The sequence below is a fragment of the Macaca thibetana genome, chromosome 14 (genome assembly GCF_024542745.1).
Source record: "Macaca thibetana thibetana isolate TM-01 chromosome 14, ASM2454274v1, whole genome shotgun sequence".
Classification (NCBI taxonomy): domain Eukaryota; kingdom Metazoa; phylum Chordata; class Mammalia; order Primates; family Cercopithecidae; genus Macaca; species Macaca thibetana.
In genome coordinates this window covers 26,686,310-26,700,081 of record NC_065591.1, presented here as the reverse complement: position 1 = coordinate 26,700,081, position 13,772 = coordinate 26,686,310, and the positions used below count along the sequence as shown (strand labels likewise).

The window sequence follows — 13,772 nt, the reverse complement described above, 5'->3', positions numbered from 1 at the left end:
TACTGCAATGGAGTTTTTTTAGTAGGAAAGAGAGCGAGATGAGGCTCAATTCTGAATACAGCAAGGAAAAGTAGCAGTTTATAGCCAAGGAGTAGGGTGAGGGTCAGTGGATTGAAAATTACTAACAGGAAAACTCAGGGACAAGACGAGATTCTGGGCTAAAATGACCTAATAAGACTCTTGCTGAAAGCAGGCCAGAGTGATGAAACGTCACCAAGGGAATGGTGGAACATGAGGAACTTGATCATATATCAAGGGTGATCGTATATTGAGGGTATGGGATTCTGGCTAAACTGACTTAGCATGATTATTATTAAAGTTTGATAAATAAAACCACCTTTGCAAAAATTATAACAGAAAATTATGACAGTGAAAGCGATCTGACCTGATTCCATCTTTCTTCTAACCTCTACGCTGTCCTGGTTCATTCCTAGCCATAGGCTGAACTAACTGTGGAAGGAACTAAGTTTAATAGTTTAACTTTGAAACAAAGATGATAACAGCCCTTTCCCAAAATAGAACTCCTTCCTGCACGGGGACTAGACTGTCTTTGCAGGAACAGCAAGTTAATTATAAGATTAGAAATTATGGTTTAGGAGTCATGCGGCTGGAGGCTAAAAGATTCTAAACCTCTCTAAATTGCTCCTAGGGATAACATCACTATTGCAAACCTTAAGATCAGTGCTTGAGATAGTTTGCAGACCCTGCACTCAATGAATTACCTGACACTGCCCAGAATGATCAAGCTGTCCTCTTGTACTGAGTCAGTTCCTGGGTGGGCGGAACTGGCCCCACTCAGGAGCTGACTTAGCTCAAGAGGACAGCTTCCACGCTCTGTGATTTTATCTCTGGCCCAAACAATCAGGACTCCCCACTTTCTGACCCCCCTACCCACCAATTACCCTTAAAAACCCCAGTCTTTGAGTTTTCAGGGAGACTGATTGGAGTGAAAGTAAAATTCCAATCTCCTGTACAGCCAATTCTGTGTGAATCAAACTCTCTCTATTGCAATTTCTCTGTCTTGATAAATTGGCTCTGTCTAGGCAGCAGGCAAGGAGAAGCCATTGGGTGGTTACATAAACAGAGATGAACACAGAAACCCAAAAGTCAGAGCCTAAAGTTCAGAAAAGCCTGACTAAAGTTTGGTTAATGAGAGACTCTTTGTCAATATCTGTATTACCAGCGTGATCCGAAAGTTTCAATACAAATAATGTATTGCTTTGATGGTTTTGGAAGGCTTAAATTCTCTGGCTGGAGTTTTACAATTGGTAAAATGAAAGTGAAAAATATCTTATAGATTTGTGGAAATGATTAAATAGATACCTTACTTAAAGAAAGCTCCTGTCATCCTGGCTCAGCCAGTTACTAACAGTGTGACTTCAATAAGTCTTTGAGTATCAGTCGTCACTGTAAAATCCAGACTTATCATCTATTCTGTGAAACTGTTAACAGGAATGAGATAACATATATCATCTGTTATAGTGCCTGCTATGGAGTACTTCTTAAGTAGTGATTTTCTAATCAGCTTTATCAATTTCCAATGTTAGGTAGTTTCTTTTGAATTTCATGATGGTTTTCTGAAGTTTCAAAGTGTAATGCATATAATATACACCCATTCCTTATCTCACTCTTTTACCTTTTTCTTTTACTTAGACTCCAATTTCCAATTTGCTAATAATGGCATACATTCTTGGATCCCTATTTTTCTTAGTAGATAAACTGTAACTAGGTGAATAATTTGATTGACCACAAAGTCTAAGAAGGAATTTTGTTTCAAAAAAGCACACTGAGCAAAAGTGCAGGAGCAAAAGTGTACTATGTAAATGATCTTTCTCTCCTTCTGTCTTTCTTGTCTTTCTCTCTCTCCCTCCCTACACCCCACCTTCTCTCCTTCTCACCTTTCCTCTCTCCCTGTCTTGTCTTTTCCTTCCCTTCCTTCCTTCCTTTTCCTTTTTCTTTTCCCCTTCCTTCCTCCCTTCCTTCCTCCCTTCCTTCCTTCCTTCCTTCCTTCCTTCCTTCCTCCCTCCCTCCCTCCCTCCATCCCTCCCTTTCTCTCTTTCTTTCTTTTTCATAAATTAAGATAGGTGAATATGAAGAAGCATAGATCTCTTAGACCCTTCAAATATCCAACACAACAGGGTGTGGCCAATTGAAGCAGCAGAAAATCTATTGCCGTGTATGGCAGGAGGAAGTATTAACATTGAGAAGAGAAACAGCTAAAAAGGAAAAGCCATTTAAGTAGTGAACACAGATAATTTTAATGTTCTTTTGTTTTTATTTTTATTTTATTTTTATTTTTTTTTAAATGTGTGAGATTGGAAGAAATCTTGTGAGTAATGAAGAATTTTAGGAATCCCAGAAGGGAGGAAAGAAGATTCCAAAAAAAGAAAGAAATACTCCTCTGGGTTGGAAATTGATTAAATTTAGTGATGTTTGAAGCCTCAGCCAACATTGGAAATCACTAACTACTTTTAAATTACTTTTGATTTTGGACTCTGTTTCTTGCTCTGGGACTACACAAAAGGACTGAGCCAAGACAGGAGCAGGAATTTGGCTCATAATTTATTTAATTTATATTTTATTGTCTGCTCAAAATTGAATGCCTGAGATCTAGTACCTTGCTGACTCATTCTACCAAGGCTGCTATATTACTGCAATTAGAATATAAATAACCAATTTTATATGAGTCACTGTTATTCTTGAAGTAAAATTTCAAACTCAAAAATTATTGAAGAGGCAATTTCTAGGTAAAAATTGGAATACTGGTTAAAATGTGTATTTTGCAACTAGATGGTAAATGTGAAAAATAAAAATTAAGTAAGTTAATTTCATTAAGGAATTTCATTTTTTTTAAGAAAAAAATTAAATGATCACAAGAACTTGTAAAGTGATGAACTCTTTCATGCAAACACGCGGTTTCTTAAAAAGTCATGTTCTTTTTGGATGGCATGAGGAAAACAATAACAAATTTACTCAGATTAGTTCAAGTCCACTCTACCCTTTTGCACAGGCTAACTCCACTAGAAAATTGGATATTACAATGGAAATTATGATTACAGAATTTTGGAAATGTGAATCAGTACATCACATTTTTTTCTTATACCATGGGTCAAATAGAAAATAATAATTTTTATACAGTCCATTAGGGTATATGGGTGAAGTGGCTTCAGCCTGAGGCAACAAGGCTGCCTATAGCTAAGAGCTACCTCAGAGTTTCCCAGCTCTTTCTGAGGGCTGAAGGGAGCAATATTTTGGCATATACTAATCCCTTCACAATAATGGTTTAGAAAGTTTTCTTAGGGTAGGTCCTAGAGGGCTTTGCAGAAAATAACATGCCCGAAGTTGAGGAAAATAAGATTTTGAATTATGTTAAATTTTGCTACTAGCATCATTCATCATTAAAAATTTATAGCACGGTATCTAAAGAGACACCTACAAAAATCAACCATGGACTCAAAGTCATAATGATATAATGATTTCTGATATAGTTTGGCTGCATCCCTACCGTTACCCCCATGCTGTTCTTGTGACAGTGAGTTCTCATGAGATCCGATGATTTTATAAGGGGCTTCTCCCCCTTTGCTCGACACTCATTCTCTCTCTCCTGCCACACTGTGAAGAGATGCCTTCTGCCATGATTGTAAGTTTCCTGAGGCCTCCCCACCCATGTGGAACTGTGAGTCAATTAAGCCTCTTTTCTTTGTAAGTTACCCAGTCTCAGGTATGTCCTTATATCAGTGTGAAAACAGATGAATATAATTTCCATATCTATGAGAACTTCTTTCCTTGTCTCCCATTTATGTTTTTACTTTATGGTTATTCAGGAAAAGAAAAGAAAAGTTGTTTTTCTGTCCAGTTAAGATAGAGAAGATTTTATGGCAATATTTTTAGAGGGTGAGAAAGAGGAAAGCTTGATGAATTAGAAACAGGTTAAGTCCATGCAGAACTTCTGTAGCAAGATTTGCTATACAATCATGTATTTTTTAAAGAGAAGGATAACACTGGAGGGAAATGTGAATTACAGTGAGTTGTGAACTTATCCAAACAAAGAGAATATCAGGCAATGAAGATCATGAATGATTAATTTCACATCTACATCATTGAGCCAGGTTTCAGAGGAAGATAGAAGAGTAGTATATCTCAAATGCTTTTGAAGTTGCATTTCCAAAGTGAGGCCCCAGTTGGAAGTATAAATGGTTCTCCAATTTTGCAGATGGAATTTTATCCAATATTCAGATGTATAATCTGCTTCAAGTGTGTACACAGGGAAAGTAATAAGAGTATGTGACATCTCAACTGCCCTTTTTCTGACCCATTAAAGAAATAGCAAAGGTAAGGCAAATTTGATAATCTACCTGAACTTCCCAGAAATTGGGGAATGTAAGATAATCTCATGGAAGTGATCACTAATTAAAAAATGACTGTTCTAGGATACCATCTTTTTTTTTTTTTTTCACTTGCTTTATTCACTAGCTGTCAAGTGAGAAGGGATTAAACTCTTTCACTGACATGTCTCCTTTCTCCCTTTCCCAAGTTAACAAGAGTGTTATCTGATAGACACAGCAAACCTGAGCTTGACAATACTCCAAGAACTGCTTAAAGGAAATTAGCCTTATCCCAGTAGTACAAAGAAATAAACAGGATAGGATTTGCCATGCAGTATAGAAACCCATGAGTGAGATGAGTGGAGACTGTGTCCCTTTTTATGATGAGAAATTCTAGTCAAAAATTTCTCAAGATAAAAATAAATGAGAAAAAATTCCTTCTCCTGAGGTTGTGTGCACAACTGTCCATGAGGAACACAGGAAGACCAAGAAGTAGAGGGTCATCCTGGAGAAGCCAGGCAGCATCCTTAGGCAGGGGCAGGAATACTGGTAAACAATTCTATCAGGGAGATAGCACAGCTGAAGCATGTCATAGGAGGATAAAGAAAGAGGAAAGTCAGGCAGGTTACTCTAGATACATTTCGTTGTGAGAGAATCTCTGGAGCAACCATGGACTATGGCAGACCAGGGATTGAGAAATAAGATTTTAAGAACTGAATCTGGGCGCAGTGGCTCATGCCTGTAATACCAACACTTTGGGAGGCCAAGGAGGGAGGATCATTTAAGGTCAGTGTCTTTGTTTTTAACAAAAATTAGCCAGGTGTAGTGGCAGATATCTATAATCCCAGCTACTCAGGAGGCTGAGGCAGGAGAATCACTTGAGCCTTGGAGGTGGAGGTTGCAGTGTGCCAAGATCGTGCCACTGCACTCCAGCCAGGGTGACAGAGCGAGACTCTGTCTCAAAATAAATAAATAAATAAATAAATAAATTAGAATTGTTGCTCTAGTTTACTATTGTAGAGGAGAAAGTTAATTTATTTTTCTCATCCATCATGAAGTTTATGGCTGCAACCTCTATGTCAAATGACAAATTAATAAGAAAACAACACACAAATTGTTTTAATATATATTTTACATAATATGGGATCCTTCAGAAATGAAGACCCAAAGAAACAGGGAAAAATGGGTATTTTTATGGACATTCATGATTGGAAGACGAAAGGGTAGGATCTAATGATAATAGATGGGTGGGAATTTAGCAAGGCCTTTTGGTCAGATTCTTGATGTTTTTGTGTCTTCACAGATGAGGATACTGCCTTCCTCTAGGCATAGTGAGGAATGCTCTGGAATGACAATTTTATGAGCAACTTCCAGGAGAAGGTCAGCTAGGACTTATGACACACTTCAGGGAAGAAGGGGTCTCAGAGAGATCTTCCTGCTTCTGCTATTTTCTCAAATGCCAAGGTGGCGTATTTTGGGAGCCCTTGTCTTGAACCTCATTACTTGGATCCCTTTAAAGTCTCTTAAATATCTAAATAATGACTGCCTTATTATTATTTTCATTTATGGCAATGCGCTTTTTTTTAATGATTCCATGAAAGAACCAGGTCCAGTGCAGTTCTAGTGTTTTCAAGTTATACAAACACCCCTTCTAAAGATATCCAAATACTGACCATTACTCAGTCAGCAAGGAAGGGACATTCAAAAGTGTGATAAAAATTTCTTCTAAACAAAAACTACAACCAGAGATGTTATCTAGGTAATTTCCAAACCAAATCAAATCAAATTAATGTTAGTGCTCAATAATTGTTAAGCTTAGAAAACAAGATATATGCCTTTATAAATCCTTACATTAGCTATGGTCGATTCCTATACTTCAATGTGCAAAATGTAAAAACTCAGATATAAAGAAGTAAATTATTTGTACATTTTTTATTTCTAATTTGATTTTTTTTATTATACTTTATGTTCTAGGGTACATGTGCACAACGTGCAGGTTTGTTACATATGTATACATGTGCCATGTTGGTGTGCTGCACCCATTAACTTGTCATTCACATTAGGTATATCTCCTAATGCTATCCCTCCCCCCTCCCCCCTCCCCACAACAGGCCCCGGTGTGTGATGTTCCCCTTCCTGTGTCCAAGTGATCTCATTGTTCAATTCCCAGTGATATTTGTACATATTTAAGGGTCAATGTCTTGACTTAGTCATCAATCAGAGGGTCTTTATGGAAGTCTTTTTACTTTTAGCAAAATTTTTATACAAAACTTCTCTACTTCTCTCCTATAGCTATTTTTCCTATTAGCCTCTTTCATTTTTCTAGAAAGCTAAACATTCTGATTCTTCTTTCTAGGATTAATGAACCTTCATAAAGTTTGTTTGTGCTGTTTACATTTCAACTGATCAACAAAACTTTAAGCAAGTTCAAAATATAATCAAATATATCCTTTCATTTTCAGCACTTATCTCTGAAGTCTCACTTTTTAAATATGTTACAATGAATTGTGATCCTGTCTTATGTATCTGACTGACAGCACTGGAAATTAGAATTCCTCAGCCAATGAAATAATAAACCTAATGCCACGATAAAGCCTATGGTAGAGACTGATATGGACTCCAGATCCAGGCTGCCAATACTCTACAAAGCCATTCAGCTGTGACTACTACATGATGTCTGAGTGTTTTCACAAAGTATAAATTATATGGTAGCATATCAAAGTTATCCATTTTAGCCATAATTAGAATTTCTTCTTGCTGGCAGTAAAGGAATTCCCAAGAGCAAGACGTGTGTATACCCCTAGATAACTTTTAATCTTATTGGGCAATGTTTTAGACAAGCAGAATATGTTTTAAAAAGTTCTAAAAGTTAATGTTCTGATTAAATTCAGAGTAAATCAAGATAGACTTCATGAAGAAATCACCATCTGCTTTGTAAATTGCTGTGTAACCTGGTTCCTATGCAACTCCCTAGACTCTTCTTCCACATTTCCACTTTGTGTTTGACATTTCGAAAATGCTAGAATCCATGTTGCTCCAAGAACTCAGAACTATTTTACACCTTCACGACCCTGCTCTTCCTATTCCCTCACCTGGACAGTTCTAGAATTTGTAGCGGTTTCAAATAATCACTCATGTTTAGTTTTCTTCTGGCACAGAGGAAGATTTGATGTTGCTACATTCCAATATATTGGGATGAGGCCATGCAACTAACTCTGGTCAATGAGTCATGGTTCTATTCTGGACATTTAACTGACAAGAGGGGGTTATACCTCTCTGTGTAATGTGTTTAGTTCTATTCAACGCATTACGAACAGAAATGACATAACTGAGTAGCACTGAAACGGCATTTTTAATTGACAACACCATATAGCCAGCTTTCTCGAGAATGTGTATGTTAAAATGGAGGTTCAACAAGATCAATGCAGCCTGGAATCTGAACAACCACATGATATACCACTGCTCTGGAGAATTTACCAGACCCATAGCAGATGTTGTGTAAGCAAGAAATAAACATCTTTTCATGCATTAAGATGTGGGAGTAGTTTTTTGTTGCAGAACAGTCAATCCTTTCCTTTGTTTTATGCACCTGGAAAGGTTTAAAAAATTATCTCTGTCTTTCCCTGTCAGAGGCAGAGTTAGGAACGTGTCCTGTGATCTCTTTAGAATGCATTTCCCCTTTTAAATGCTAACATTTATACTTTTGGCCTGGGGATATATGGCAACATGTTTTCACTCTACGACATCTATGTGTGGACCCACCTCAATGATTGGAACAAATTATCCACACCAAAGTTAATCAATGTAACATATCCCCAGTGATTAATTCAAATCTGGGTACCTGACTAAATAATTCTAAACAACATGAATCTGAAGACTCTAATTATTCTGGGATTAAAATGTTTTCATTTTATTGAGGGATTTGAAGCTGAAAGGAAATAGCTCTGGAAATACAGGAAGCCAATCCATTTTAAAATCAGAGGCAACATAGGTAACCTCAAACCACATTACACAAAAAGAATTATATGCCCTAGCATATTGAATGATCTTCTTATACAACATGCCTAAAACTAAAATCACTCTTCAACTTTTCCATAATTAATAAGTTTCCCTTTTCTTAAGTCAATTTGGGCTTAGTTTTCCTACCATTTTTCTGCAATTACAGGATTTAAGATGTCATTTTTTATATATTTGGATACGTGTATCACTCTCTGAACTGCATTTCTTGAAGCCAGTGTCTCTGTCTCATTTGTTTTGTATAGTTTTGTTCCTCTGAGTACTGATTTTGTAGCTAATTCCTGGCTTGCAGTCAATGTTAAATTAATGCTTAGCTAATTTAACTGAACTAAATAGGGGATAGAAAATGTTTTGGAAATATCAGGAGATACTGGGCTCTAGTTGACTCAGCAGGCATTCGGAGGTTTTCTACCAGGGTCACACACACAAAAAAGAATGTTTAAAGCAAACATCACAAATTTTCTAACACTGCTTGGGGCCATTTTGATATTCTAGCAAAAACTGGAGTCATCTCACAATTTTTAGACTGTTTAAAAATATTAGAAAAGCTTTACTAGAATTCTGCCACTTCATATTGGAAGAGGCTACCTCAAGTCTTAAAAAATCATGGCTTGCCATCAAAACATGAGAATACAGAAAAAATAACAGGACGATATGTTGAAAGAATAGAGACAGCAACCCCAGAACTGTTTTTTTCTGAGAGGACAAGACAAAAATTTGGACATAATTTATATTTAAGAAACCATCTTAAATACTATTCAGTAGGAAATACTTCAATATCTTCAATCTTCTCAGGTGTTTCTCACAGATGAAACTAATCCCCACTGGGCGCTTGCTAACACACTGTGAATGATGCTCTGTCATTACCTGTCTCCTCAGAGACGAGGCTGTTCGGAGCATGGCAGAATACGTCCTCCTATTCTCAACCTGAGTCAGTGTCACCTTTCTCTCTTTGACCTTTTTTCAGGAACTGTGGGGGCATCATTCTTAACTGACACTAATGTTCTCAGGCACCTTACTCCCCAGGACAACACCCACTGCTCTTTGGCTGTGACTAATGCTGAGAACTTCCTTCTAACAGGAAAAAAATACTATAAAGGAAAATGCTGACAATTACCATAGTAGAATAAATAATGATGATATAATGCCATCAATACACTTCTGCTCAACGGCATTCTTCCAATTTTCTCTCAATGCTTTCTCCTTTTTCCTTTAAATCATTGCATTTTGTCCTTAAATTGTCTTTTGTGAAACTTTTATGTCTTCTGCAAAACATAGGAATTATTTCCTGAGCTTTCATTGGCCACTTGATAAACTCTATTACAACCAGGCACTTGCTAATTTATTAAACCATTTCTGAAAGTATGGTCCATGGACCATGAGCATCAGAGTTACCTGTATCACCTGTTTCACAATGCAAATATAAGGGCCTCACAAAAACCACTGACTTTCTGGGAATCTCTTTCCTAACCAGTAATCTAGATGATTCTTTTAGGAGTCAAAAAAGTTTGAGAACTACTCATTTATTGTCTCTTTTGTATTAGGCACTGTGCTGGACATTGGGAATATCAAAGTAGAGTGAGCATCATCATGAACGGAAACACTTTCTCTGAAAAAAGACATAAAACAATTGAAAATCAGCAGTGCCTTTCTTGCAAAATATTATGACGATCCGAACAATTAGAATTAGGTATACTCCAACTTCATCTTAGAATTTGCAATAGAGCAGGTATTAAAATATTTTATTACTTAGAATTGAAAACTATGTTTTAGGATCTTAGCCTACTGATTACTTTTAAGTAGCTTGTTTAGATTTTATGTTGTTATGTCAAGATTATTTGCTATCATTAGTACTTTATAAACATTTGAGTTAATTTTTACTTAGAACTTTTAAAACAAAGATAAAAGATGGATTCATTTCCCTAACTTTCTCACACAATCATGCAAACCTTTCTTGCACTAAGTGTCTAAATTGTGTTAATCAACATGAAAAGATCTGGAATTAGTAATTCCAGTGAGTATTTAGACATAGTTCTTGCTCCCACTTAAGTTTTAAAGACATGCTAATAACACATGAAATAACTGAAGAATTCACTCACACCAAAAAAGAAGTTTATACATAAAACTTCAGAGGTTTCACAATCAGTTTTTAAGTCTGAGAGGTATAAAGTACAGTAGAACTGAATCATAAGGTATTTGTGGAAAAATTGGGGAGCAAAACAAAGGCATTCTGAGTGGATGGATTGATAAGAACAAATAAATTATTTACGAACAGCGAAAAAAACTGAGATTGACAGGTATTATTCTATTTTGTAAAGTCAGATTCCCTAACGACATGTGAAATGGCAGGTTGAGCAACTGGGTTGATATTTACAACAAGTAGTGAACTTTTCTGTGGAGCATTAAAGGCAAAACAAAACCAACTATAAATTATAAAATGATAGAGGCTAGTCAAGGTATTTGGCTTAAAGGTGAATTCTCCAGATAAAGAATGAAATTTCCAAATTCATATCAGCAGCAGTTTATAATGCCATCAGTTCAAAAAGTTCATCCAAAATCAGATTTTGCAATTCTCAGAAGAGTAGAAATTCAGAGAGTGGCTTAAAACATGTGGACATATTTCCTAATTACTCTAAATATTTACCATAATTCTGAGTATAATGTTGTTAAACTCATAATATGTTACCTTGGAGAAGTTCCAAACTCTGTTTTGCCAGACTGAAAAAAAAAAAACACAAAACTTGTAACTTTTTACTGTTGGAATTTAACAATTGTGAATACATCTGTCTAGTACAATCCCAAACTCATAAGACACTCAGATCCATTTAAATTGCCTTACCCAAAATAACTATGTACTTTTTATACCTAGTCATAAATGTATAAGTTTTTAGTTATTATTTTTAATAACATCATTCCTTAAACTACTCCTATCCTCCACAGAGATCACCTTTATAAACAAGGACGTATAGTTTGGTAATGGAGACTTAGGTCTTTAACTTCAGGAATGACTTAAGTCTTGCGTTTATTACTTACTAGCTATGTGCCTTGAAGTCACCCGACTATTCTATAAATTAGCTCATCTATGAAATGCAAAAAGTAGTCCCTATAGGGTTTTTTGACAATTAAATTATCAACTGAAAAGTGTTTTTCACATAGGGCGCCCTCAATAAAAGTATAAATATTGGTCGGGTGCAGTGGCTCAGGCCTACAATCCCAGCACTTTAGGAGGCCTAGGTGGGTGGATCACGAGGTCAGGAGATCATCCTGGCTAACACGATGAAACTCTGTTTCTAAGAAAAATTCAAAATAATCAGCCAGGCGTGGTGGCGGGCGCTTGTAGTCCTAGCTACGCAGGAGGCTGAGGCAGGAGAATGGCGTGAACCCGGGAGGCGGAGCTTGGAGTGAGCCGAGATCTCCCCACTGCACTCCAGCCTGGGCGACGGACGGAGACTCCGTCTCAAAAAAAAAAAAAAAGTATAAATACTATTAATTATTAGAAGCAAATGTAATTAGCCTGGTAGTTTTCAGAAAAACAGTATTTTTTTATATATAGACTCTGATAAAAGTTTTTATTTTCATTATTTCATTCAAATAACTAAATCTGTCTCAGGAGTAGCTTACAGATACTGTCAGATGCATTTGATCTCTGAATTCAAATACTGGCCTGAATTTCTCTGAATACTGATTGATTTCAGTTTGTAATGTTCCTTGTGGTTTGACATGTATTAACTCTGAAAGGCTCTGGTAGAGGATCCGCAATTATGTTTTTGGTTTCTCCTTTTATTCTGTAGCTTAAATAGCTATTGACTATGTTCCTTTGAGTACTGATTTTGTTGCTAATAAAAGACTCCACAGAACTTTTCAGTTTATTCAGATTCTTCATATACTATTTCAGAAAATAGGAAAAGCTAGAGATTTTACTTCCCATAAGGAGATGTGAAAGAAAGAACTGCACACTGATATATTGTGGAAAATAAAAGTTGCAACAATACAACTTAAAACAAATTGGCCGCCATGCCTGATTTTTGTAGCTGTGTAATCATAAAGAAGTAATTTATGCCCCTAGTCTTAGTTTTCTTATCTAGCATATTATGAAGGTCATAATATTTGCTCTACTTATTTCACCGAGATTTTCATAAGGAACAGATAAGACAATGCACATTTAAAATTGAATAGCTGAAATAAAATGTAAATTGGCCTTATTATAACTAATATGTTTCTCATTTATCCTGGCATCTTTTAATTTCTTGGCTCATGTTATACTTGTTACACCAAGCCTATAAGATTTTTTAAATTATATCTATTTCTTGATTAAAAAGAAAAGATTGAAGAAATTAAGCCACTTGATAATAGGTATTAGAGCACAGTTTCAGACCTAGATTTGTCTGACTTTGAGGTTTGAGTAATTTTCTTCAAAACTACCTCTCAAGAATAGCTATTATAAGGAAAATATACTTGCTTTTTCATTAAGTAAAAAACAAAATTCAGGGATTCTGCTGAAAATTTTCAACCCAAAATCTCCTTAAGCTGATAAGCAACTTCAGCAAAGTCTCAGGATACAAAATCAATGTGCAAAAATCACAAGAATTCTTATGCACCAATAACAGACAAACAGAGACCCAAATCATGAGTGAACTCCCATTCACAATTGCTTCAAAGAGAATAAAATACCTAGGAATCCAACTTACAAGTGATGTGAAGGACCTCCTCAAGGAGAACTACAAACCACTGCTCAATGAAATAAAAGAGGACACAAACAAATGGAAGAACATTCCATGCTCACGAATAGGAAGAATCAATATCGTGAAATTATAGATTCAATGCCATCCCCATCAAGCTACCAATGACTTTCTTCACAGAATTTGGAAAAACTACTTTAAAGTTCATATGGAACCAAAAAAGAGCCTGCATTGCCAAGACAATCCTAAGCCAAAAGAACAAAGCTGGAGGCATCATGCTACCTGACTTCAAACTATACTACAAGGCTACAGTAACCAAAACAGCCTGATACTGGTACCAAAACAGATATATAGACCAATGGAACAGAACAGAGTCCTCAGAAATAATACCACACATCTACAACCATCTGATCTTTGACAAACCTCAGAAAAACAAGAAATGGGGAAAGGATTCCCTATTTAATAAATGGTGCTGGGAAAACTGGCTAGCCATATGTAGAAAGCTGAAACTGGATCCCTTCCTTACTCCTTATACAAAACTTAATTCAAGATGGATTAGAGACTTAAATGTTACACCTAAAACCATAAAAGCCCTAGAAGAAAACCTAGGCAATACCATTCAGGACATAGGCATGGGCAAGGACTTCATGTCTAAAACACCAAAAGCAATGGCAATGAAAGCCAAAATTGACACATGGGATCTAATTAAACTAAAGAGTTTCTGCACAGCAAAAGAAACTACCATCAGAGT

General features: G+C 36.2%; 1 long non-coding RNA gene across 1 annotated transcript in view; it reads right to left on the bottom strand.

Moving 5' to 3' along the window:
- Positions 1-13,772, bottom strand: part of LOC126934778 (uncharacterized) — a 127,005-nt gene that overhangs the window by 50,781 nt on the left and 62,452 nt on the right. The window contains exon 2 of the long non-coding RNA XR_007719113.1: positions 11,029-11,060. This is a non-coding gene — a long non-coding RNA (uncharacterized LOC126934778). The remainder of the gene's footprint in view (positions 1-11,028; positions 11,061-13,772) is intronic.